Below are 26354 nucleotides of genomic sequence, written 5' to 3'. Positions count from 1 at the left end.
ATCAAATTTTACAGTCTTTTTATATTCACACTTTCTGGTGAACAAGATCCTACTGAGCATGTGCACAAGCTCACAGGGTATATGTTTACTAGTCTGTGATTGGCTGATGTCTGTCACAGGATACAAGGGGCCGGAAAATGGAAGAAAAAATACTGTCATGCTGGTAGACGCACGCTGGTGTTTGCAGTGACCCAGCTCACTGATCCATGTGTGAGGGTATCATACCCACAGCTGCTTCCAATAACGAGAACTTTCTGGCTGCTCTTATACACAATACAATTTGTTTATTAAATGTTAAAAAGTGAAAACATAATAAAAGATGAGGTATGAACAAAGTTACCTCAAACAAAGTAGAAACCATGCTACATGTTTCTAAGCTAGCTAATAGTTTCTTTTGTTTCTGTATTTAGCTTTTTTCATTTATTTCTTATAGAGAACCCTAAGCCTATCACCTCTAGGTTTATTCCTTAGAAAGTCAATGACTATCCAAGTGAAGCCGCTAGCATTCTTACCATTCTGGTAACTAAAATGCTTAGCATCTCCAGTGGCTTCGCTACCATGCTCAATATAATTCAAATCCCACTCACTGACTACACATGCAGTCACAAGCTGATTGAGGAGACTACACGTGCAGTCAGGAGCCAATGTGCCGCCAAAGCCGCCAATAGGAATAGTTTCAGTTCCCACTGAGCTGCGCCAATAGGTTAAGATGATCTATGACCCACTAGGTATCAATCACGAGTCAACCATGTGATATGCATAGCAGGGAGGCTGAAAGTCGGAAACCAAATAAAAATGTAAAAAAAAAATTTAATTCAAAAAAATTTGTGCTGAAGCAGGGACACACCTGCACACTGCCGCCGACACACTAATGTGTCGCAACACACAGTTTGGAAAGCACCCTAGGGTTACACCACTCTACCAGGGTAATACATGTGAGATGCCGACATTGTTCCCTTACAGAGAACATCTGCCAAACAGGACCTATCTATCGAAGTCACAGCGCTGACAGAAGTAATACAGGCAGCCGGGTCAGACAACCCCAGTGCAGAGGATTGTAATGCACTGAGGTCTCACCAACGGTAGTAACTATAGAGAAGGATTCAAAATTGTTATGGGTCCTACTTGGACGTGTATCTGCCCATTTAATCCCAGAGCTCCAATGGCTTATAACTACGGATATTAAAAGATACAGCACCAGCCTCCGCTCTCACCCACATACATTTCCAGCGCAACTTTATATTTTATTAAGTGGGAGTTTGCTGTACTGGAAGTCCGGCATAAAATGAGCTTTCTACGGCACTCAGACACCGACAGGATGAATGGTATAGCAATGAGTCAACTGTTGACACGAATTGCCATAAATGTTAGCCACCGATTAAGATACCTCCTTCCTGCCACATTTGCAGAATCTCTCATTAAGGACAAATTACTCCCCCTATAATCTCCCTCTATGTAGATTAAATATGCCCTAATGACGATAACTGAGCCTGATGCATGGGGGACTTTGATATCAAGTGCTATTATATGTACAAAATAGTTTAGTGATGTTCACCTGCCTTCTCTTGAGCTGTTCAAATCTGTTTCAGTATGCTCAACGTCTATAGAGGTTCAAGATTTAACATCTATAAATGATTGTCTATTTGTAAATCTATGTTTACAACAGTTGGGCTGATAGATGTAGTCTTTATTCCTTTCTGTCTAGATCTGACCACTCTTTTAATTAGCTCATATTATGTTTTTAGCTATATGAATTTTATGCTTTAGAACAGACATCCTCAAACTTGGCCCTCCAGAGGTTTTGAAACTACATTTCCCATGATGCTCAGCCAGCATATCAGCTGGCTGAGCATCAAGTGAAATGTAGTTCCAAAACCTCTGGAGGTTCAAGTTTGAGGAGGATGTCTGCTTTAGAAGCATAATACTTATCCCTGTAGCCTATTTACAAATATAATGACAGTTATTCATGCATGAGAATCCTACAACTGCTTTTATCCTGACTCATAAACGCATATTGCCGTGCTGCCAGGGGCCAAAGCAGCATGCATTTGTAGTTTACACCTAAAATTGAGGGGTTTCCTAATTTCGCCAAATGCTTGTTGGAGAATAAGATCCAAGCCCTGTTAGGTTATAGAATGTACACATTTACATTATGTAGAAGATCTCTCTTTTACACCTAACATAAATTGCTACACCCCCCTACCTAATAGCTGCAGTCCCTATAAAATTGATAAACCACACTGATAATATAACTACTGACTACATGCCCAACATTGATGACATGTCACCTCCGCAAATCTATCTTCATTTAGGGAGCAGCTCAAGCACTTTAGAAAAACTCTTCTATATATACTTGGTGAACTATGCAATATCAGCTCTTAGTGACTTTTAATTAGCACCACCTACCCCTACAACTTATACATGCTTCTGTGTCCACTTTGATCATAGACTCAACCCTACTTGTATATAACCCATTTGAGGTCCAAAAGTGGCCCATTTTGTCATTTTACCTTTTCCCCCAAAGTTCCCCATTCTGACATAAAATCTCTTCTAGGGGGTCCAAGAGAGACCTCTATTTATCATTGATAGAAATGATTTTATCTCACTTTGCATTACACTTTAAGGGGATACACCTTAATAGAAAACCTGAGGTTTACTTTTATTTGTATAACTGGGCAATATTTGTATTCTTATTCTGACATTTAATATGTATATTTTGTTGTTATTTTCTTTTTTGGAACTGTGATATTATTTGCCTGTTCTATATATTTTACACCTCAATAAAAAAAATTAAAAAATTCAAGCCCTAAAGAAAAGGGGAAAAAAGATACCAAGGGAACAACAAAAAATGTATAATAGGAGAAAATTATAAAGTTGCTTAAAATAAAATAAATTGCATTTATCTAAATCATGAGAGAAAAAAGTTGGGTTTAGTATCCCTTTAAGGGGTGAAATGAATGTAAAACAACAAATAACCTATTCAAAAACAAATACAGTGAATAAATAAAAAGTGACCTACCACAGAGGAGCCAAGAAGTTCCATCTTAGATAAGACTATCTGTCACTTGATTGGATGAAATGGATAAATGTGTATATCAATATATAATTAGGTATAAATAGTCAGATGGTAACGGGGGTCAGTATAAAGATATTATTATTTCATGTGTATTAATGTATTGGTTAATTTTAACTGCTATATAAAATAATAAATGTAGATATTATTTAATTGTGGTATCAGTTTGGCATCTCTTTCATGATTGGCTAATTACATTGAATTTCCTTTTTGATTGGCTAATTATATTTAAAGGTACAAAAAGTAAATGCCATAATTACTATTACTTGCATAGAACTGCAAAGGGGTTAAACATATAATTAAAGTCAGCTCCACAGTAGCAATGCAATACTGGGAGCTGAACACATCTGCGTATGGGTATGCAGCTAGCTCCTAGTAGTGCATTGCTTCTCTGAGTCTTTTCAGCTATAGATACCAATAGAACAAAGTAATTTTGATATTAAAGGTCCATTGAAATGTCTCTTAAAATTGTATGCTCTTTTTGAACCAAGAAAGTTTAATTTTGACTTTCATGTCCCTTTAATTCCCTTATATATTAAATGAATCATTAGTGGCAAGTGGTCAGTTACTCTGCAGGTTTCTAATATTTGCCATGAGTATAGCCGGTAAGGGGTGTAACAAACGTAAAGTAGTTTCACATGCTGCCTCTTCTATGCATTACCTGTGATTCGCCACAAGAAGGCGCTATTACCTAATGTCTAATTGCATTATCATTAATGTATTTATACAGACATATTTACCCATTCAAATATGTTTGATTCCGTCTTTATTTCTCACTAAAGCCCATTTTTAGTTTTTGACAAATTGAGATGATCTATAACTAACTAAAACATGCTTAGAGAGAATAATATGCAGTAAATTAACAATAGCAATGAACTTTTTCACCAAATCTTTTTGATGCAGACATATAGCTCAAACATTTTTTTTTCCAACCGATCACTGACTCTCTTTCATATGCAATATGTTTTGGAACATCCGTATTAATGGTAAATGTGCTGCACCTTTTGAGGATGCAAGTACTTAACTTACAGTAGCTGCTATTTTTCTTTCATTAGTGATAAAAACAAACACATAGTAAAAGCCATTCTAAAACTTCTGAATTGGTATGCAAAAGCCAAATAGAGACTCATGTGGTTTTATTATTGATTTGAAGGGTATGTTTATCATTAAGAAGAGCTACTGATGGAATTACATATAAATAAGAAGCATAATAGAGACTTTACAAGTAGGTTTTCTCAAGAATTGTAAGAAACCTTCATGGAAGTAAAAGAAAGGCTAAGTAGAACATTATAAGTAATTACATTTTTTATGGCTGTTTTACTAATTCATGATAATTTCATATCATTTTGATTGATTTTATAATTAATATTTCTTTCCTAAGATATGGTGAGTCCACAACATCATCAATTACTGTTGGGAATACCACTCCTGGCCAGCAGGAGGAGGCAAAGAGCACCACAGCAAAGCTGTTAAAGGAATACTGAACCCATATTGTTTCTTTCATGATTCAGACAGAGCATGCAATTTTAAGCAACTTTCTAATTTACTCCTATTATTAATTTTTCTTTGTTCTCTTTCTATCTTTATTTGAAAAAGAAGTCATCTAAGCTAAGGAGCCAGCCAATTTGTGGTTCAGAACCCTGGACAGTACTTGTTTATTGGTGGGTGAATTTATCCACCAATCAGCAAGAACAACCCAGGTTGTTCACCAAAAATTGTATGGCTTCTAAACTTACATTCTTGCTTTTCAAATAAAGATACCAAGAGAATGAAGAAAATTTGATAATAGGAGTAAATTAGAAAGTTGCTTAAAATTGCATGCTCTATCTGAATCATGAAAGAAAACATTTGGGTTCAGTGTCCCTTTAAGTATCACTAATTTATCTTCCCACAAACTCCAGTCATTCTCTTTGCCTTTTGTCAATAGAGGAGGTGAAGTTTTGGTGTCTGAAGAAAATTAGATTTTTTTCGCTACAAGCAAGATGTTTGGGTCTAGCCGTAGTCCATGTTAGTCTCTTCAGTAGGGCAGTGGTGGCTTTAATAAAGCAGTTAGGAACCTGTAAGGTGGGCTCTGCTGCGTTTTCCTAACATATTTGCTGCCCATGGTATAGTAAGCCAGAATAGGTTTACTCTGTTCTTTCTCTTTCTACAGGTCTCTGTGAGGAGTATGTGTCCTCTCATACCGTGTATGCTGTCCTCCGGACGGCTAGATGCAGGTAAGTGCCATTTTGTCTTCTAAGTAGGGGAGACTATGCACTTTAAAGGATTCTGCAAAATTGAATGGGACAAAATATATCCTAGAAGGATATTAATGATGGCAGTGTGCAGGCACTTAATGTGATATGTTAAGAGAGAGACTGCTTCCCCTTGGTTGGTAATAAAGGGGTTAACCAGCTTCATGAGGCAAAAAAAAAATATTTGTGCATTTTTAGTATGTGTACTAATCGTTTTAGTAGTACCAGGATTAGTTAATTTGCAATCTTTCTTTAAGAAGAAAAGTATGTTCAAATAGTTCCAGTGGGCTAATAGGCATTTAAGCAGCATATATTTAGGGACTTCTGTGAGCTCTGTAATTTTTCCAATCCTGTAGGATATTGCAGTACTGGTATTTGTATATAAGTGCTTATGATTAGGCACTTCTGACATTATTGCAACAGGCTCTGTTTTCTCTTGTATGATCGCGCACCATTTTTTTCAGCTACACACTGGGTTTCAAAATGGCGCCGCCTTCTTCTTTGTTAGTAAAGAACGAAGTGGCAACATTTTTATGGTCGATTTGTCTCACGTGACCCGCCTCCTTTTCCGACTGAGATCGGAGCGGCGGGTTTAGATACAGATATGAGAGTCTCAGTGTGTTTTGAGTTCTAAAAGGGGCCATGATACACGAGTATTAGTTTTTGCTGCTGCTATTTGAACTATCAGGTGTGTTTATTTCAATGCATTATGTCAATGTGCTAATATGAAGCTGGCGTTTGCGCATTCACACCAGCCACGACCTCCATGGAGTTATTTTCAGTATCTTGCTCATGATGGTTCATATATTTCTCAATAAACAGGGGCATAATACAGGAGTATAAGATTGGAACAGGGGTCAGTTCCCATATTATTTATGTCTATCCTGTTATATGGCATGTAGTGTTTAGTTACTTTTGCTTAATGTTCCCAATTTATCAACCTTCCCTTGTTAGAGGGTATTGGGATTATTTTCATATCATTATACAGTATAAGTTTGGAACAGGGGTCTGTTCCTATATGTATTTATGTTTATCCTGTTATATGGAATGTCTCTTTACTTTTAAAGTAACAGCACTCTTTTTTTTCTTCCAAAAAATTATAGCAAATATATTGTGCTTGCCTCATGTCTCTCATGATGATGCTGTTTAGGCAATGCCACAGCTTTCACCTTAAATGTCCCAAACATCTATGGCGTCACATGCAGTGCCCTACGGTTCCTCTTAATCTCCCGAAGGAGTGTATTTGTCTACAGATGTTACAGCTCAGGTATCCTCTGCGGTATCTGCAGCTTTATCTGCTTTTCCTTCCCTACAGGGAAAAGGCAAGAGGACATTTAAAGATTCAGATAGAAGGTTTCTGCTCCACATTCTGCAACACTGGTTGCTCTCTCTCCTAATTCTGGTGAGGAGGATTCGCCGGTAGTTTTCTAAGATTTGAACAGTATAATTCTTTCATCTGATGCTGAAGTGGCAGATGTATGCTTGGACACCTAGTGTATTGTTAAAGGAGGTTTTAGCTACTTGGGCGACACCGATAACCCTGTCGTCAACCATTGGAAGTTTAGTAAACTTTATCCTTTCTAGGATGTTCCTTCAATGAGGAAGTGTTTCTAGACGTGTTATGAAGATTTTTCCCTGTGTCCCGTCTTTTTTAAAGAATTTTTCCTGTTGATGGCTCCATTTAATGCACGGTGCCTTTAGTAGAAGGAACATTTTCTACTATGGCTCAAAGCACTTTGATTCCTATAGAGGAGAGCTGCTCCTTTACGGATCCATGGACAAGAAGCTGGAGGTTTGTTTAATCAGCTAGGGATTCATGGAATCCTACAATTGTGTTGCTACTGTGTCAAGTGCAACATCTTTTTGGTGCAATGCCTTGTCTAATTACACTTGCTGTGTTAGCCCGTGGGGCGTTATGGCTGAAATCTTGGTCAGCTGAGAAGACTACCTATGGCTTAGTGAGTCTAGGCTCTACTACACTGCAGATGCAAGTTCAATAGCCTATTTGTCCAAGACATGTGTCAACTGTGGCCATATTTGGTATATATTTAATGTTTCCTCCAAGTCCAAGCTTCTGGCGCTTCCTTACAAAGGTGAGACCTTGTTTGGACCTGGTCTGGCAGAATTAACCTCTGACTTTACGGGTGGAAAAGGGTCTTTTCTATCACACGTCAACAGGAATATACTAAAGGAAAGTCTTTCTTTTCCTCTTACTGCTGGGACAGTCCAGTCTTCTTGGAAACCCAATCACTCTTAGTTCAGGGGAAGCAATCTAAGCTGTCTTCCAGGGTCTGCTTTTTCCTTTCTGGAGTATCTGCAGTCCAGATATGATGAGAGGCATTCTTGAACTGGGTTCAGGACCTTTCTCCCTGGGAGTGATAGTTCCGGTAAGGAAACAGGGTCTAGGTATTTATTTTCAAGTTTCTCAGAGTACCGTCCTTCAAATAGAATTCCATTCTCCTTTGGTTCTATAGGGTCTGTTCATGACGAACATAGACCTGAAGTATGTGTATCTTCATGTTTCCATTCTATGGGATCTTCTCAAGTTCCTAGGATTCGCCATCCTAGAAAGACTCTTTCAGGTCTCGGGGAGTTGCAGGGGTGCTTTCCTGGACTATATACTTTTCAGGTGCCATCCTTACTTCGAGAAAACTCTCTTCGAAGAGCATCTTGTCAGTGATTCAATGTATGGAGGGAATTGGTCTGATGGTTCCATAGACATCATTCCCTTTGCTCGAATCCATTTGAAAACTTTGCAGTTATGCATGCTCAGGCAATGGAGCAGTGACCATTCAGATCTCTCTCAGAGGATAGATCTAGTTCACCATTAAGAGGCTCTCTCCTGTGGTGGTTTTTCAGGAGTATCTGTCTCAGGGCACGTGCTTCCGGAGACATTCCTGAGTGACTGTGACCACGGACGCCAGCCTGCTGAGCTGGGAGCAGTCTGGGACTCGTTTAAGGCGCAGGGATTAGGGACTAGGGAGGAGTCTGTTCTCCCCATTAACATCTTGGAGTTGAGAGCGATTTTCAATACTCTGATGGCTTGGCCTCAGTTGTCCTTAGCCCGGGTTTATCAGGTTCCAGTCAGACAATATCAGCTCAGTGGCTTACATCAACCACCAGGGAGGAACTCGGAGTTCCTTAGCCATGAAGGAGGTGACTTGGATTATTCAGTGGGCGGAAGCCCACAATTGCTGTCTATCTGCCATCTATGTTCCAGGGGTGGACAATGGGAAGCAGACTTCCTGAGCAGACAGACGTTTCATCACAGGGAGTGGGCTCTCCATCCGGAGGTGTTCTCCAGGTAAATCCTCAATTGGGGGGTGCCGGGGTTGGATCTGAAGGCGTCTAGTCAGAATGCCAAGCTTCCAAGGTACGGTTCAAGGTCAAGAGATCTGTAGGCCGCCCTGATAGATGCTGTGGCGGTTCCTTGGGATTTCAGGCTAGCATATCTGCTTCCTCCGTTTGCTCTTCTTCCATGAGTCATTGCTCGTATCACAGAGAGAGCTTTGGTATGGCCTCGCAGGATCTGGTATGCAGACCTAGTGAAGTTGTCATCTCTTTCTCCTTGGAGGTTGCCTCTGAGGAAGGACCTTCTAACTTAGGGTCTATTCCTTCATCCAAATCTCGTTTCTCTGAAGATAACTGCTTGGAGATTGAACGCTTAGTTCTGTCTAAGCGTGTTTTTTTGGAGTCGGTCATTGAGACCATGATTCAGGCTCACAAGTCTGTTACTAGAAAGCCTTGCCATAAGATACAGCGTAAAGGTCTTTTTTGGTGTGAATCCAATCCTCTTGGTGTAGGTTCAGGATTTGTAGGATTTTGTCTTTGCTCCAGGTAGGTCTGGAGAAGGGTTTATCAGTCAGTACTCTGAAGAGTCTGATTTCTGCATTATCCGTTCTGTTACACAAGCTTCTTGCAGAAGTGTCAGATGTACAATCTTTTTTGTCAGGCCCTGGTTTGAATCAGGCATGTGTTTAAGTATGTTGCTCCTCCTTGGAGCTCTAACCTTGTCCTTAAAGTTTTGCAGCAGGCTCCGTTTGAGCCATTGCATTCCATAGATACTAACGGCTAGATTACGAGCTTGGCATTATGCGTGAAAAAGCCTCCTAACGCTGCTTTTCCCCTAACGCTGGTATTACGTGTTTACCTAATGCCACAAAAATAACCATCTCCGCTCAAATCATTAACGTAAACCCAGACCCAGTAGTTAATCATATACCGCTAACAAAAACATCCACGAATCACTCCAAAAACATTACACAAAGTACACTTACACTCATACAAACACTACACAATATTTATTTTTAAGATTTTACATTTTCATGTCAAAATAGAACGGATCAAAGTTACGAGATCTCGGGTGTTTAAAAAAAAAGGCACACAAAACCATTTTCCATTGACTTACATAGACAGACGGGAACATACACTCATATAGCTACAGCTAACTACAAATATTATCACATACATACACTAATCGATACATACAAACAATATACAGCACACTACCTACACAAAACAGATTCTTATTAGGAAATAAACACTATTTAGCTACTTTTTCACACCAGAACATGACATAACTCACTTTACGCTCAAAACAAGTGTTGGATTTTACTTCTCAACAAATTTTTCTCCTCCATTGACTTCTATGGGGAATACGTGCTCGTGCACGCGACAGGCAGATTTACCTAACGCACGCAAAATGCGTAGACAAGAAAACTTGTAATACCAGCGTTACAATTGTGAAACTAACTCATTCTTTCTTGCGTTAGTCCCGCTATGACAAATAGATCAAGAAATTACTATTTCCCTATGGAGTTATGGCTTTTACAACATCACATTCTTAAAGGAAATTACATTGCATCAACTACAAATCACCAATACGAAATCTTTTAGAAAAATTACATCTTATTTAAATGGACAGAAAAATAATTGTCACATTTCATTATTCACAAACAGTAGACAATTGGAAACACGTCTCATTTACCTCTATTATAGCATTTCATTCATTCAACTCATATGCTTGCATGAACATCATATCTACATAGGCTTAACACATGATCATTAAGGGATGCACATACATGACTTTTGTCATTCACTCAAACATGTGCATTGATATTCTGGGGGGAAAACACATATAAACAATGAACACATTTACATCATACAACTACATTGGAAGGTTGCTTAACATTAGATTCTCTCTATGAATCATGAAACATAAAATATGGATTTACTTTCCCTTTAACATCACGATTCACTCAGAATATACCATTAGGAATTACGTACAATAAGAAATTAGCATTAGAACAGATTACAGCTGTCACTTTTTGGGAGGGAACCACAATGCTGTACTGCTTTATATAAGTCAGCATATGTGGGAGAGAATCACAATACATACGTAGATGTACATAACACGCATCACACAACAGCAAAGAACACATTTATATTTTTAATCAGCACACAAGAAGAATGTAGTAAAATACAACAACAGAATGAAGATTTTCTAACTAGACAGGCAGGTTGCTAATGTGATGACGTCATTATAAGCTTCAACCATACAGATTACAGCTTTTGGACTATACCACCCCTTTAAGAAGTTTCTCAATACTACATATACGTAAAAGAGAGTTTGGAAGATCTTCATTATTATTGCGATTACAATGGGACGCGTACAATATTGACATCTAGCAAATCACTTATATATACAATACTACAAATGTTAGCCGGAAGATCTTCATTATTATAGTGATTTCAATGGGACGTGTACAATATTGACATCTCACAAATCACTTATATATACAATATTATAAATGTCAGCCGGAAGATCTTCATTGTTATTGCGATTACAATGATACGCGTACAATATTGACATCTCGCAAATCACTTATATATACAATATTATAGATGTCAGCAGTTACTTTATCGTTTGGAAACAATATTGCAGCAACATTGATCAATTAGATTCTATACCATGTTTGTGCACACATTATACAGAAGTATGCACTTTCATTCATGTTAGCGTGAACGTGTGCTTTTTACTTTAAGATCGCGTTTAATAAGTATTTATTACGCATATGAACAAACATTACGTGGATGCACTGTATATGTTACATTTTACACTTTCACATTGCAATTCATTGGGGGTAAACAACATTTCAGCAAACACCTAAAAAAAACGCCCACATAGAAAGCATTTGCACCGCTCACATACAATCAAGTGTATAAAATCAGCAATTATTACGAACACGCTACCATTGGACATATTGCACTATAAATCCCCCAAGCAACCTTGTTACTCCTTGTGTGTTTGCTCTGATAATTGGCTTTGTGCTGCTTAGCTTGGAAAATATGGATGATCCGCAGTTAGTTGCTGCTGGTGCTGTTGCACGAGTGGTGTACAATAGAATCACGCGTGCTCGGCGTCTCCAAAAGAGACGTAGGGCTCGTCTGGTTAGAGGTCCTCCTGTTCACAGGGTGAGGCCCACCTTGGATAACATGAGTGACTTCGAGGTTTATGACAAGTATAGGCTCAATCGCGATCAGTACATTAGCCTTTACAATGTTCTTAAACCTCATATGGAGCCACGTAGACGTATGCGGACTGCAATCCCTGGTATGACCAAGATGCTTAGTTGCATACACGTCCTGGCCTCCGGAAGTTTTCAATCCGGAGAGGGGTACATGCATGGGCTGTCTCAGGGTACCTTCTCTGTGGTTTTTGACAACTTTCTGGACGCCATGGTACGAGTCAGTAAGCATTACATAGGATTCCCTCAAAATGATGTAGATTGGAGGAACCTGAAGAAGGAATTCTATGTAATAGCTCGAATGCCCAATGTCTTGGGAGCAATAGATTGCACCCACATTGCGCTGCGTGCTCCTGCAGATGACCTGCCCTTCCAAAATCACAAACACTTCTATAGTCTGAACATGCAGTTTGTTTGCAACGCACGGATGCGGATTATGCAGGTGTGTGCGAATTTTGGCGGGGCTTGTCAGTATGCCCACATCATCAGACAGTCGTCCCTGTGGCGACAGTTTGAGGGCAGAAAGTTTCCCCCTGGGTGGCTCGTTGGTGCGTACTTGTGCACAACATGGTTAATTAGTTAGACAATTGCCACTGTAGTCTTAAAAAAACAGTTGTGTTTGTGTAATGTGCAGCTCTAGGATGCATGTAACCATTTCTTTCTCTTTTAGCAAATGTCTCGTTTATGCGAAATACGCATATGTAGCATGTCCTAGCTTAAATGGGCAGATAGAGAATGCGCTTTAACCATCTCATTGTCTCTTTCCGCAAATTTCTAGTTTTAGCTCCAAACAGATATGTAGCATGTCTTAGCTTAAATGGGCAGCTCTAGGATGCAATGTAACCATTTCTTTCTCTTTTAGCAAATGTCTCGTTTATGCGAAATACTCATATGTAGCATGTCCTAGCTTAAATGGGCAGATAGAGAATGCGATTTAACCATGTCATTGTCTCTTTCCGCAAATGTCTAGTTTTAGCTCCAAACAGATATGTAGCATGTCTTAGCTTAAATGGGCATCTCTAGGATGCATTGTAACCATTTGTTTCTCTTTTAGCAAATGTCTCGTTTATGCGAAATACGCATATGTAGCATGTCCTAGCTTAAATGGACAGATAGAGAATGCGCTTTAACCATGTCATTGTATCTTTCCGCAATTGTCTAGTTTTAGCTCCAAACAGATATGTAGCATGTCCTAGCTTAAATGGGCAGCTCTAGGATGCAATGTAACCATTTCTTTCTCTTTTAGCAAATGTCTCGTTTATGCGAAATATGCATATGTAGCATGTCTTAGCTTAAATGGGCAGATATAGAATGCGCTTTAACCATGTCATTGTCTCTTTCCGCAAATGTCTAGCTTTAGCTCCAAACAGATATGTAGCATATCTTTGCTTAAATGGGCAGTTCTAGGATGCAATGCAACCATTTCTTTCTCTTTGAGCAAATGTCTCGTTTATGCGCTTTAACCATCTCATTGTCTCTTTCCGCAAATATCTAGTTTTAGCTCCAAACAGATATGTAGCATGGTTTAGCTTAAATGGGCAGCTCTAGGATGCAATGTAACCATTTCTTTCTCTTTTAGCAAATGTCTCGTTTATGCGAAATACGCATATGTAGCATGTCCTAGCTTAAATGGGCAGATACAGAATGTGATTTAAACATATAATTTTTTTTTATGAAAATGTTTATTTTAGGGGATTTTCGTGTACACCAAAGGAATTGTATTTTAATATAATAATTTTAACAAAATTTTTAATTGTCATGTTGTTATGTTAATTATTTATAGGTGATTCGGGTTACATGAGCCGGCCTTGGCTCATTACGCCTATACGTAACCCCACGGACGAGGCCCAGGAGCGCTACAGGCGCACAAGCGGACTAGGGCTGTAGTGGAGAGGATGTTTGGGCTCCTCAAAATGAGACTAAGATGCCTGGACAGGTCTGGAGGAGCCCTCCAATACAGCCCTAGGAAGGTGGCGAAGATCGTTATAGCCTGCAGCGTCCTGCATAACATTGCACAGCGGGCTGGGATGCTGCAGGCCATCCAGGCGCCCCGAGACCTCCTCCAAGATGAGGAGGACTAGCCTGTTCTAGAGGGGCCATTCCGGGACGAGGGGCTTAATGTCAGAGCAAACATAATCAACTGCCACTTCAGACGGTAAATACTAGAAGTTATATAGGAGCATTGCGAATATGTGTGAATTTTAGGGAAATTAGAAGTAGAGAATTGTGCAAACATGCTAGGATTGTTCATCAAATGATTATAAAATAAAAAATTATTATTATTATTATAGGTAATTCATACATCAGATGATACTGGCATTGGGTCCTGTAATGACTTCGCCACCTGGTTTTCAAAGACAACATCAGCTGGTAAGTATAAACAATGTATGGACTGTGGCTGGCGGGAATTTTGCACAATCAGCCATCATATGGCATACATTTTAAAAAGTAGTATTTAGTTTGCACATTACTAGATTTTTGGATACTCTAGCAAGACTATATGCTTCCAAGTCATATTAAAAGTCATACATCAGAGGTTAGGTCTGCACAATGTATGACTCATCTTCACACTTGATAGATAGAACATAACACAAGATGCTACACGTGCTTAGTAAGCTAGTGATATAAATAGTTTCAGAAATGGTGGGGGGGATGCAGAACTAAGTCACACACTTCTATTAATTATTTGATTTACACTTTTTATGCCATTAGGGAGATGACTTCATCTAAAGACTGAAAGTGAAGAATCCCAGACTGAAAGTGAAGAATCCCAGACTGAAAGTGAAGAATCCCAGACTGAAAGTGATGAATACCAATGTGATCATGTCTGGCATTGTCTTTCAAATGTTGAAAACCATGCAAAGACACGTTCACATGGTAAGTGGCAACAATTTTATGGAACAAGACTGTGGATGCATCCTATTTGAGACACTTAGATTTATTTTATTTTTTTTAGATAGTATTTCACAATCATCTATCTTGAAAATGACGAATAAGACACCTAATGAAGATAAACTGTTATTTTGAAGATAATTGCCTTTCAAAGACCATACATCCAGTGAGGAGGTTTCAGACCCTCTTTAACTCGTACACCTTGCATGACAAGAGACCCCGGGTGGCTGCACATATCTTGCAACAGCCAATAGAGAGAGGAGGCCTTGGCCTTCCCAGTATTAAAACATACTACGAGGCGGCTATGCTAACCCATGCTACAGCATGGGCTCAGACCCTCCCTCCAACGAGATGGAGGGAACTGGAACAGGCGTCACTCCCAGCATACATCCTCTTGGAGGTTCTCCTTTGGTTACCCCAACACTGGCAAACCAAGATCCATGTCGCGAACGATATCGTAAGAGGGTGCCGAGATGCTTGGACTAAGCTGAGACACAATAAACTAGTGGCTCCACACCCCTCACCAATACATCCAATAAGAGGTCTTTTGATAGGGCTACTTAATTCAAATCTCAGCTCATGGGCTACTACGGGACTAAATTCCGTGAGAGACTTTTACAGGAACGGACAGCTACTGACTCACAGAGACATGGTAGACCTGCCCACGTTGTCCTCTAGACATCAATTTGACTTACTTAGACTCCGTACTCTAATGAGATCGTGGGGCTTTCTAGATGACACACTAAGAGACCTGACTGTATGGGAGACGCGGTGGACTACTAATACGCAACTACACAAACCACTTTCGGTACACTATCACTGCCTTTTAGAGGAAGGGACTGCCACAAAAACAGTACACATGAATGCATGGGAAGAGGAACTACAAGCTACATTCTCGGCAGAAATCTGGGACAAAGCCATTGAACTGACGAAAAAGGCGACCCACTGTATCACTCTTTACGAGTTATATTTTAAAGTGATAACCAGATGGCACCTAGTGCCCACAAAATTAAGGAGACTTTTCCCAGAACATTCGCAGCTGTGCTGGAGGGAGTGCGGGGAGCTGGGCTCCCCCATCCATGCCTGGTGGACCTGCCCCAAGCTAGCGACTTATTGGCAGAAAGTAGGTAAGATTTGTACAGAGCTGGAATTGACTCAGGCCCTGAACCCAGCCCTAGCCATCCTACACTTAGACATAGACAGGCTCCCTAAAGCTAAACAAAACCTCTTGATCTATATTCTTATGTCTGCTAAACTACTCATAGCCAGAAACTGGAAAAAGAGCCAGCCCCCCAGACTACAAAGTGTAATTGAAAACGTGAACTACCTCAAAAATATGGAAAATTATGTTGCTAGAGAGAGAAGGCAACTGAGTAATTATTGCGTTATTTGGGAACCCTGGGACTCTATGCTGTCCCGCGCGACCCCTAGCTCTGGAACCTAGACACTGAGGGGAGGGTAGAGAGATGAGAACACACCCTCTCCAAACACCTTCGTCTGTGGCCCATATATTGACTTTCTGCTCCCTCCCGTATCTGAGACCTGTGATAGTAACCCAAAGCTCTACTCACCAGATAGCAAGCGGAGAGGGGTCGGAGAACTCCCTATTACATTTGGAACCTGAGTCGTAATATACTGAGTAATACTTTGCTGATTGGATGCCTCTTTTTGACTGGTTTGTTGGTTTTAAGGATTACACCTTTGTAAACAAATGCTATATACCTGTATATCTTTAAAATGCTCATTATATATACATAAGGTGACCTCTGTAAAAACGAGGATTCCTACACAGGAAGACGCCTCTATTCTTGTTCCTTGACAGCACTATCTGAAACCTGTACGTAAGAATATTCCTTTCATACTTTTGTTAAATGTTGACTTTATTTATATTCATGCTTGAGAAAGGCTGTATGTTAAAATTATATCCTCAATAAAAATATTTACTTTTAAAAAAATAAAAAATAAAGACCATACATCCAGGTTAGTTTGCACAATGCATGCTATTTAAGAATCACAGGAGGAAGAATGTTAAAAGAATTAGGAATATATACATGTCCTATATTAGAATATGTTTATTTTAGATACATTACCCCTACTTTGAGCTAGAGAGGACTCAGATTCTGACCAATCAGACAAAGGGATACATTTTATAGTTGATATAGAGGTATTTTATTTGGGAAATGCAATATTACATTCAATTATGTTCCTCATACAATCCAATATAAAAATAATTTTAAAATGTGATATGCATTATTTTGTCTAATTTTAAATGCTAATGTTTAATTCTAATATTGATTAGACAATATAATGGAATTAATTTCAAATTATGGATAGATATAGATTTCAAGTATGAACCTGTTTTTAATATCAAGACAAAAAATACATGTTAGAGCATAGGCACAAGATGATTTAACAAGTATTAGATTTAATGAATATTTTAAGACATGTGTTCATTAAATAACCTAAATGACTAATGTTTTTAATATTTCTATTCTTTCTTTTTCAGAGTTTCATCTGTGATGAATTTCCTTTTCGATTTTTTTTGTCAATAAATTTATTTTCATACCATATATTTTTCTATTTAATTTTATAAAATACATATTCTTTGAGACATATCTCTATCACAGTAAGATAAGAAGAAATATATCCATCTAATATTCTGACATTTAAACAAAATATTTGTCTCATGACTGTTAAAGTCATCTATTTGACAAGCACATGCCTGATATCAAATATACTAATTTTGGTTAATGTATTGAATGTAAATTATCAACACAGCTTATTCAGATAAAGTTAAAGTCAAGTATCTTACAAAATTTAATTTGGAGTTAAATACATCTATCTATGCTTCTATTGTGTGATTCATAGATGTTAAAATCATAAAATGTTTATGACGAGGATATGTAGTCTAAATTATACAGAACAACTTTGTTCATTTAACTTTTAAGAAATGAAAGTGTTTAACTTACATTAAACTGACAGTGTAGTTGAATGTTAGATTTACATTCTAATCTCTGTAATCTTCCTTAGGTATCCAGAAACATTCTTACACTAAATATAGGTTATTCAGCTTTAATTATTTTTTAGGTAATATGTTCTAAATTATCTGTAAATAAAAAGTAAGTTAATTTCACATTTATACCAAGCTAGTTATTGTATGATATATTGATTACTTTTCAGCTCTAGTAGAGTCATTTGAAGGGTCAGTTAACTATAGATATATCAAAAGATAATTTATAGCAATTATACTCCTTACCTGTTGGATAGATATCACATATCTATAGGTATTTTCATTCCCCTTTAGTTTATTTCTATAATGTTAACTCCACATATTCCTAATGGTTTTGTCCTTAAAGAGACATTCCAACAAAATCACCTAGATTTAGAGTTTTGCGGCCAAAGGGGTGCGTTAGCTACGCGTGTTTTTTTTCTAACGCTGCTTCTAAACAACGCTGGTATTTAGAGTTCTCTGAAGGGCTGCGTTAAGCTCCAAAAAGGGAGCGTACAGGCATATTTACCGTCACTTCAACCCTCAATACCAGCGTTGCTTACGGTAGCGGCGCACGATTCCCCTATAGGAAACAATGGGGCAGTTTGGGCTGAAAAAAAACCTAACACCTGCAAAAAACAGCGTTCAGCTCCTAACGCAGCCCCATTGTTTCCTATGGAGAAACACTTTCTAAGTCTGCACCTAACACCCTAACATGAACCCAGAGTCTAAACACCCCTAACCTTACACTTATTAACCCCTAATCTGCTGCCCCCGCTATCGCTGACACCTGCATTTTATTATTAACCCCTAATCTTCCGCTCCGGACACCGCCGCAACCTACATTATCCCTATGTACCCCTAATCTGCTGCCCCTAACATCGCCGACACCTACATAATATTTATTAACCCCTAATCTGCCCCCCCCCCAACGTCGCTGCTACCTTACCTACCTACAATTAGATTGAGCTTGCATTCTATTGGCTGATCGGAAAAACAGACAATAGAATGCAAGCTCAATCTGATTGGCTAATAGGATCAGCCAATCCGATTGAACTTGAATCAGATTTTTCCTACCTTAATTCCGATTGGCTGATAGAATCCTATCAGCCAATCGGAATTCGAGGGACGCCATCTTGGATGACGTCATTTAAAGGAACCTTCATTCGGCGAGTAGGTGTTGTGGAAGAAGGATGGATCCGCGTCGGCTGGAAGAAGATGGCTCCGCTCCGGATGGATGAAGATAGAAGATGCCTTTTGGATGAAGATGTCTACCGGTCCGGATGTCCTCTTCTGCCCGGATAGGATGAAGACTTCTGCCGCTCCGGATGCCCTCTTTTGGTCCATCGGTGCCCGGCTGGGTGAACACGGCTCAAGGTAGGGAGATCTTCAGGGGGGTAGTGTTAGGTTTATTTAAGGGGGGTTTGGGTTAGAGTAGGGGTATGTGGGTGGCGGGTTGTAATGTTGGGGGGTGGTATTGTGTTTTTAAAAGGAAAATAAGCTGATTTCTTTGGGGCATGCCCCGCAAAAAGCCCTTTTAAGGGCTGGTAAGGTAATAGAGCTGTTAACTTTTTTAATTTAGATTAGAGTAGGGAAAATTTTTTATTTTGGGGGGCTTTGTTATTTTATTAGGGGGCTTAGAGTACGTGTAATTAGCTTAAAATCCTTGTAATCTTTTTTTATTTTTTGTAATTTAGTGTTTGTTTTTTGTAATTTAGTTTAGTTTATTTAATTGTAAGTAATTGTAGTTAATTGATTTAATTTATTTATTGCTAGTGTAGTGTTAGGTTTAATTGTAACTTAGGTTAGGATTTATTTTACAGGTAATTTTGTAATTATTTTAACTAGGTAGCTATTAAATAGTAAATAACTATTTAATAGCTATTGTACCTAGTTTAAATAAATACAAAGTTGCCTGTAAAATAAATATAAATCCTAAAATAGCTACAATATAATTATTCGTTATATTGTAGCTATATTAGGGTTTATTTTACAGGTAAGTATTTAGCTTTAAATAGGAAGACTTTAGTTAATAATATTTAATTCATTTCGTTAGATTAAAATTATATTTAACTTAGGGGGGTGTTAGGGTTAGACTTAGCTTTAGGGGTTAATACATTTATTAGAGTAGCAGCGAGGTCAATAAGTGTAGTTAGGTAGCGGTGACATTGGGGGGGCAGATTAGGGGTTAATAAATATTATGTAGGTGTCGGCGATGTTAGGGGCAGCAGATTAGGGGTTCATAGGGATAATGTAGGTGGCGGTGGTGTGCGGTCGGCAGATTAGGGGTTAAAAATATTTATTATAGTGGTGGCGATGTGGGGGACCTCGGTTTAGGGGTACATAGGTAGTTTATGGGTGTTAGTGTACTTTAGAGCACACTAGTTAAGAGCTTTATAAACCGGCGTTAGCCCATAAAGCTCTTAACTACTGACTTTTTTCTGCGGCGGGAGTCTTGTCGGTAGAGGGTCTACTGCTCACTTCAGCCAAGACTCTAAATACCGGCGTTAGGAAGATCCCATTGAAAACATAGGATACGCAATTGGCGTAAGGGGATCTGCGGTATGGAAAGTCGCGGCTGGAAAGTGAGCGTTAGACCCTTTCCTGGCTGACTCTAAATACCAGCGGGCGGCCAAAAGCAGCGTTAGGACCCCTTAACGCTGCTTTTGACGGCTACCGCAGAACTCTAAATCTAGGCAAATGTAATTTAGTGATTTAGAGAGATAATACATATCATCCTTTTAAACAACATTTAAATTTACTTCTATTATCTAATTATATTCAGTATTTAGATATCCTTTGTTAAAGAAATAGTAATGGACATGGGTTAGACAATGACACAAGGCATCTATGTGCAACCACCAATCAGCAGCAACAGAGCCTATCTAGATATGATTTTCAGGCAAGAATATCAAGTGAAAAAAGCTAATGAGATAATCAAACTAAATATGACGTTGTTTTAACATTGTATTATCCATCTAAATCAGTAAAGAACAAATAGCTTAATGTCCCTTTAAGGTAAAGCTGTATAAATACAGCCATTTGAAGATATTTCATTCACAGTGGGGCAAACAATACAGAAGGTAATACAAATATGTTTTATTATGTTATACTAACGGCTAGATTTAGAGTTTGGCGTTAGCCGTCAAAACCAGCTTTAGGGGCTCCTAACGCTGGTTTTGGGCTACCGCTGGCATTTAGAGTCAGTCAGGAAAGGGTCGAACGCTCACTTTGCAGCCGCGACTTTTCCATACCGCAGATCCCCTTACGTCAATTGCGTATCCTATCTTTTCAATGGGATCTTTCTAACGCTGGTATTTAGAGTCGTGGCTGAAGTGAGCGTTAGAAATCTAACGACAAAACTCCAGCCGCAGAAAAAAGCCAGGAGTTAAGAGCTTTCTGGGCTAACGCCGGTTCATAAAGCTCTTAACTACTGTGCTCTAAAGTACACTAACACCCATAAACTACCTATGTACCCCTAAACCGAGGTCCCCCCACATCGCCGGCATGCTATGAAATTTTTTTAACCCCTAATCTGCCGACCGTACACCGCCGCCACCTACGTTATCCCTATGTACCCCTAATCTGCTGCCCCTAACACCGCCGACCCCTATATTATATTTATTAACCCCTAATCTGCCACCCCAAACGTCGCCGCCCCCTACCTACACTTATTAACCCCTAATCTGCCGACCGGACCTCACCGCTTCTATAATAAAGTTATTAACCCCTAATCCGCCTCACTCCCGCCTCAAAAACCCTATAATAAATACTATTAACCCCTAATCTGCCCTCCCTAACATCACCGACATCTAACTTCAAGTATTAACCCCTAATCTGCTGACCGGACCTCGCCAACACTATAATAAATGTATTAACCCCTAAAGCTAAGTCTAACCCTAACACACCCCTAAGTTAAATATAATTTAAATCTAACGAAAAAAATTAACTCTTATTAAATAAATTATTCCTATTTAAAGCTAAATACTTACCAGTAAAATAAACCCTAATATAGCTACAATATAAATAATAATTATATTGTAGCTATTTTAGGATTAATATTTATTTTACAGGCAACTTTGTATTTATTTTAACCAGGTACAATAGCTATTAAATAGTTAATAACTATTTAATAGTTACCTAATTAAAATAATTACAAAATTACCTGTAAAATAAATCCTAACCTAAGTTACAATTAAACCTAACACTACACTATCAATAAATTAATTAAATACAATAGCTACAATTATCTACAATTAAACCTAACACTACACTATCAATAAATTAATTAAATACAATACCTACAAATAAATACAATTAAATAAACTAACTAAAGTACAAAAAATAAAAAAAGAACTAAGTTACAAAAAATAAAAAAATATTTACAAACATTATAAAAATATTACAACAATTTTAAGCTAATTACACCTACTCTAAGCCCCCTAATAAAATAACAAAGCCCCCCAAAATAAAAAATGCCCTACCCTATTCTAAAATACAAATAGAAAAGCTCTTTTACCTTACCAGCCCTTAAAAGGGCCTTTTGCGGGGCATGCCCCAAAGAATTCAGCTCTTTTGCCTGTAAAAAAAACCATACAATACCCCCCCAACATTACAACCCACCACCCACATACCCCTAATCTAACCCAAACCCCCCTTAAATAAACCTAACACTAAACCCCTGAAGATCTTCCTACCTTATCTTCACCACGCCGGGTATCACCGATCGGTCCAGGCTCCGAAGTCTTCATCCAAGCCCAAGCGGGGGCTGAAGACGTCCATCCTCCGGCTGAAGTCTTGATCCAAGCGGCGGCTGAAGAGGTCCATCATCGGGGCTGAAGTCTTCATCCTATCCGGGCAGAAGAGGAGATCTGGACCGGTAGACATCTTCATCCAAGCGGCATCTTCTATCTTCTTCCATCCGACGACGAGCGGCTCCATCTTCAAGACCTCTGGCGCGGATCCATCCTCTTCTTCCGACGTCCTAACACAGAATGAAGGTTCCTTTAAGGGACGTCATCCAAGATGGCGTCCCTCGAATTCCGATTGGCTGATAGGATTCTATCAGCCAATCGGAATTAAGGTAGGAAAATTCTGATTGGCTGATGGAATCAGCCAATCAGATTCAAGTTCAATCCGATTGGCTGATCCAATCAGCCAATCAAATTGAGCTCGCATTCTATTGGCTGTTCCGATCAGTCATGTTAGGTGCAGACTTAGAAACAGTGGCGTCACTAGGGTTGGTGTCACCCGGTGCGGTAAGTTATGGCGTCACCCCCCCCCCCAGAAAGCAGAAACACACAAAAACACAGGCACACACACATACAAACACTCAGACACACTTAAAAACATACTCAAATACACACACAAACACTCGGAAACACACTCAGACACACACACAAAAACACACACACAAAACACTGACACACACACAAAAACTCAGACACACACATACAAAATATGTAAACTGCACTGCATTAATTATAAAGCTCATGCTTTAGAGCTGCTCCCTGGCTCAGCAGAGCATCAAATGAAAGAAACACAGAGCACTCTAAAATAAATCACTGAAGAAAAGGTTTAGGTGCGCAAACTATGAAAATTCTGCCGCTTCTTATGGCCAATCACCTCTGCACTCTGCTCACCCCAAGACCCCCACCCGCCCTCCTACCTGTTCAGTGTGCACTTAGTGTACCGTAAACGTAAAGGTCTGGTGGGCATCATACGTGGCTCCTTCACTTTAGAGACAGTGTCAGACAGTCATGTGGACAGGTGCTAGGCATCCCCTCACGATTTCCCAGTTCCCGTTTAGAGAGACAGCACAGCAGTGAGTGACTCCAATGCTCCATACATCACTGAGCAGTGAGCACAGATAGGCAGGCAGGTTTAGGCTAGCAGCGCAACTTTGCAAGCCCCACGGCACACCCACAACATTCATAGAGAATTTGGGCAGTGGAGGAGCAAAGTGCAAACAAGCAAAAGCAGCCGGGAAAACTATTTGTGGAAATTGCAGCACTGGCTCAAGGGGCAAAAAAATTGTGTGTCTACAACTTCCCCAGTCCCACTAATGTTCACAAATGCCAACCCCTCTAATAAAAAAAAATCTATGCATCTCAACTTTGTATTTCTTTGAATTTCAATAAAATTAAAAAAAAAATAAAAATTTTTTTTTGGTGTCACCCCCTGGAGGGTGTCACCCAGGTGCGGCCCGCACCCCCCGCACCCCCCTAGTGACGCCACTGCTTAGAAACTGTTTCCCCATAGGAAACAATGGGGCTGCGTTAGGAGCTGAATGCTGCTTTTTTGCAGGTGTTAGGTTTTTTTTCAGCTTAAACTGCCCCATTGTTTCCTATGGGGGAATCGTGCACGAGCACGTTTTTGAAGCTGGCCGCGTCCGTAAGCGCCGCTGGTATTGAGAGTTGCAGTGGCGGTAAATTATGCTCTACGCTCCTTTTTTGGAGCCTAACGCAGCCCTTCTGTGAACTCTCAATACCAGCGGTATTTAAAAGGTGCGGGGAAAAAAAAGCCAGCGTTAGCTACGCGGGTCGTTACCGACAAAACTCTAAATCTAGCCGTTAATTTTATTAATAATTGAATATAAAGAAATATTATTGAAGGAAATTATTGAACAAATTGGTCTTACTCAGACTGAGCTCAACAAAAGACAAGAGGAATCTGATTTTTTTAATTTTGACAAAATTCTACAACAGACCATAGTGGAAGCTAAAAATCTGTTGTTTGAACTGAAACACAAGAAATACCTCAGAGACCAGTCTGACTATGACCAAAACAAAGTGTACTCATGGGTCAGAAAGGAACGCTCCCAATCATATAGATCCTCATACAGGGGCCATAGAGGGAGAAGGGGTAGAGGCAGAAGAGGTAGAAATAACTACTATCAGGAAGAAAGGAGAGTAAGATTCTCAGGAAGCGAGGGGAATCTACAGATGATTATTCAACATCAGAAGGGGATAGCTTAGAAACAATTAATCAAAATGATGTAAATTCTGCACCCCTTATCCAAGGCCCCACTACACAGGAACAGGTAGTAAGACCTAAAATAAAATCAATCCTAGTTCAACCCCAAAAGGGTTCAGGGGATCAAGGAGAGTTTAGTAATAGCAGCAAATATAAGCCAACACAGAAGAATATGAATGGCAACAGTGATATGGATAAGGTTTTTCAGTTAAGACCAAAAGGAACAGAAGCACAAACACAAACACACAGGTGGACAAGGGCCACCAGATATCCTCACAGTCTCAGTACCAACAAACACAGATGCAGACCAGGTCCACACGTTACCCCCAAAAGAAAATTTTACAAAAATAGTGAATTGGAGGAGAAAAGATAAACATATGCTTGCCTCTGTTGGGGATCCTTGTTTTACATTTGATGAAGTATGTGATTTAGCCACTATGAATGATTTATACTCTGAAGGGGCGGTAGGCCCATTTGAACCTACAAAACTACAGAAATTCAAAAACAAATCCTCCTTTTATCCCATACAATCGAGAGGATTTATACTTGAGACCTTTCAGAAAAGGGTTGAGAAAGATTTAACGGAGTTATCGGAAAAGGCGATTGTAACAAAAGATAACCTGACGAGGAAGGAAAGATCAGCCTTAAAAAGTTTACAAGAAAATAATGACTTGGTCATTAGGGCTGCAGATAAAGGAGGATCAGTGGTAGTGATGAGTAGGGAACAATTTGTGAGTGAAGCAAGAAGACAGCTAGAGGACAGGGAACAGTATTTCTTATTGAAAGGTGACCTCACCAAGAAATATGAAAGAGAGTTACAGTTTTTGCTAGATGAAGGAAAATGTATAGGCATTATAGATGAAAAAACTATGGAATACCTGAGGGTATTAAATCCGGTAAGACCTATATTCAATCATCTACCAAAAATACATAAGGTTGGATGCCCCATACAGGGCAGGCCAATAATCAGTGGAATAGGCTCCCTTAATGAAAGGTTGTCACAATGGTTAGATGCAATCTTACAACCATTTGTTGAAGAACTGTTAAGTCATTTGCGGCATACTAAGCATCTATTGGGTTTACTAAGTGAACAAGGCTGGAATAATGAAATGTCTTGGCTTACAATAGACGTAAAGTCTCTATATTCCTCCATACCACACACAGAGGGTCTAAAAGCAATTGAATTTTTTATAAACTGATCAGGTCAGTTCAGTATGGAACATTGTAACTATATACTAAAAGTTACTAATCATTTACTTACTCATAACTATTTCAGTTTTGATGGTGATTTCTTTCTCCAAAGATGTGGAACTGCTATGGGTGCTAAATACGCCAACCTCTACATGGGGTGGTGGGAGCAGTTCCACATCTTTGGAGAACAGAACTCGCATAGAGACAAGATAGTCTTTTACAAACATTTTATAGACGACCGGATACTGATATGGAAGGGGAATGAATATGAGTTAGTTAACTTCATGGAAGAACTGAATAAAAACACCATGGGCCTTAGTTTCACTTATGAGTCAAATAAATCAAGTATCAATTACCTAGATGTTACCTTAAAAAGAGTCCCCAATTTAAAAGGGGGGCATATTGAAACTCAAGTTTATAGGAAAGAAACAGCTAAAAACACAATTTTACATGCAAAAAGTAGTCACCCAAAA

The sequence above is a fragment of the Bombina bombina genome, chromosome 3 (genome assembly GCF_027579735.1).
Source record: "Bombina bombina isolate aBomBom1 chromosome 3, aBomBom1.pri, whole genome shotgun sequence".
NCBI classification, from domain to species: Eukaryota; Metazoa; Chordata; class Amphibia; order Anura; family Bombinatoridae; genus Bombina; species Bombina bombina.
Note: the sequence above shows the minus strand (reverse complement) of the source record.